The sequence below is a fragment of the Pinus tabuliformis genome, chromosome Q (assembly GCF_031772625.1).
Source record: "Pinus tabuliformis cultivar Carrire ecotype Pingquan chromosome Q, CPIR1, whole genome shotgun sequence".
NCBI classification, from domain to species: Eukaryota; Viridiplantae; Streptophyta; class Pinopsida; order Pinales; family Pinaceae; genus Pinus; species Pinus tabuliformis.
The window spans coordinates 1,138,922,235-1,138,924,229 of NC_142296.1; positions in this window are offsets into that span (position 1 = coordinate 1,138,922,235).

Below are 1,995 nucleotides of genomic sequence, written 5' to 3' on the forward strand. Positions count from 1 at the left end.
TCTTTTATACCATCCATCTTAGCTACCACGTCATTCAACTTAGCTTCCATGCATTTCTTTAAACCATCCATATTAGCTTCTAGGTCTTTCTTTAAAGCATGCATCATAGCTTTCATGCCATCCATCTAAGCTTCCACGCATTTCTTTAAACCATCCATCTTAGCTTCTATTACTTTTTGTGAGAGTGAATTTTGTTGCACTTGGTCTTGTAATTTTGATATATCATGTTGCAATATTTATCTTCTTTATGAGTCATGCTAGAAAATTTAGGTTGCTTACTAGGTGTTTTAAATTTCTTTCTTTGGGGAATCAATTAATGATAATTATGCTTCACTATTCCCTTTGAATTTCATCAAACTAATTTTTCAAACCAAACTTATGCAAAATTTAAAAAAAAAATACACACATTGTTTCACTTTGTAGGAGCTTGATATTGAATCTATTGTATCTCTATAATTTTGGATCTCTGAGGCATGAAATTGCATCTTGTAGTAGCCCTTAGAGTTGTCTTTCTAACCCCGCAAGTCTAATCAATATTGGATTCTCCAAGGAAGAGTTATGTGAAATCTTCCACGATGGATTGATTATAAACTGGTTCAGTAGAGAAAACTTGTACGAAGTGCCATGTGTCACTATTTCGACCTTAGGACCTAAAATTGATACACAAAAAACCAAAGACCATCCTCTTTCTATAACATTTTATGAAATTTCAATTTTATACACAGAGAGAAAGTTATAACGATTTTCCCCAGGTCACATGTTTGTGTATAATTCGAAAGCCTGCAAACACCCTAACTTCCTTGGATCCTATCTCTGAACATATAGCAAGAAAATATCTGAAATTTAGTCCCGAGGTTCATAGAGATTTTAGATAAAATGGGTTTTAAGTTCAACTTCTAAAACATCATAGAAAAATGTTATAGCGCAAATTCCATGATGACTTGTTTGGAGCAGCGAAATCCTAGAATCCAAAGGCCCTGATACTAAATGTTTTATAATGAGCTCACAAAATAGAAGAAAAGATAGATCAATGACTTCAAATTAGCCTCTTCGAAGGGGAAACCTTCTTTACATTACACACATGAACTTATTGGATGATACAAATAAAAAACCTCCTTTCTATATATAGGAGTCTAAGGGGTCACAATATAATCAAAGCCGACATAACAATAATAATATAAGGGCACAATAATAACAATAGTAGTCTTCTATGGGGAAAAATAATAACAATATGGGGACAATAGTGGCACAATAATAACAATAAGGGCTACAATGACAATAGGAATGGGCTAATCACTAATATTATAGGGACCTGACAAAATATATTAGATCCTGCGCCACCGCCAAGCCAACCATCAAGAAGAAAGGCTTGTACACTCCTATGCCTACTCCCAGTCAGCTGTGGGAATCCATCTCCATGGACTATATGTCTGGCCTCCCTTCTACCAAGCATGGTAATGACTGTGTATTTGTGTTTGTGGACATATTTTCTAAGATGGCTATATTGGTGGCCTGCAAGAAGAGTGTCACCATAGAGGACACTGAAAAACTCTTCTTTGAATGAGTATGGGTACATTTTGGCAGCCTGTAGACTATTATATCAGATCAGGATAGTAGGTTCCTGAGCAGATTCTGGTCAAACCTATGGACACTATTGGACACCAAGCTCACCAAGTCAATTGCCTTCCATCCCGAGACTGATGGTCAGATGGAGGTCGTCAATAAGATGTTAGTGCACATACTATGCATGTACAACTCCAAGCATCCTCGGACCTGGGACGAGAGTCTTCCATATGTGTAGCAAATTATAATTGATCTTTCCATAGCTCGACTGGTCGCAGTCCCTTTCAAGTGGGTCTAGGATTTCAACCATTGTGTCTAATTGATGTTGCCATGCCTCACACGACTACACAGACAAAATCCACACATGCATTGTCTAAGGCTGATAAAGTGACAAAATTTATTGAATGCATTCAACACATCTGCCAATAGGTT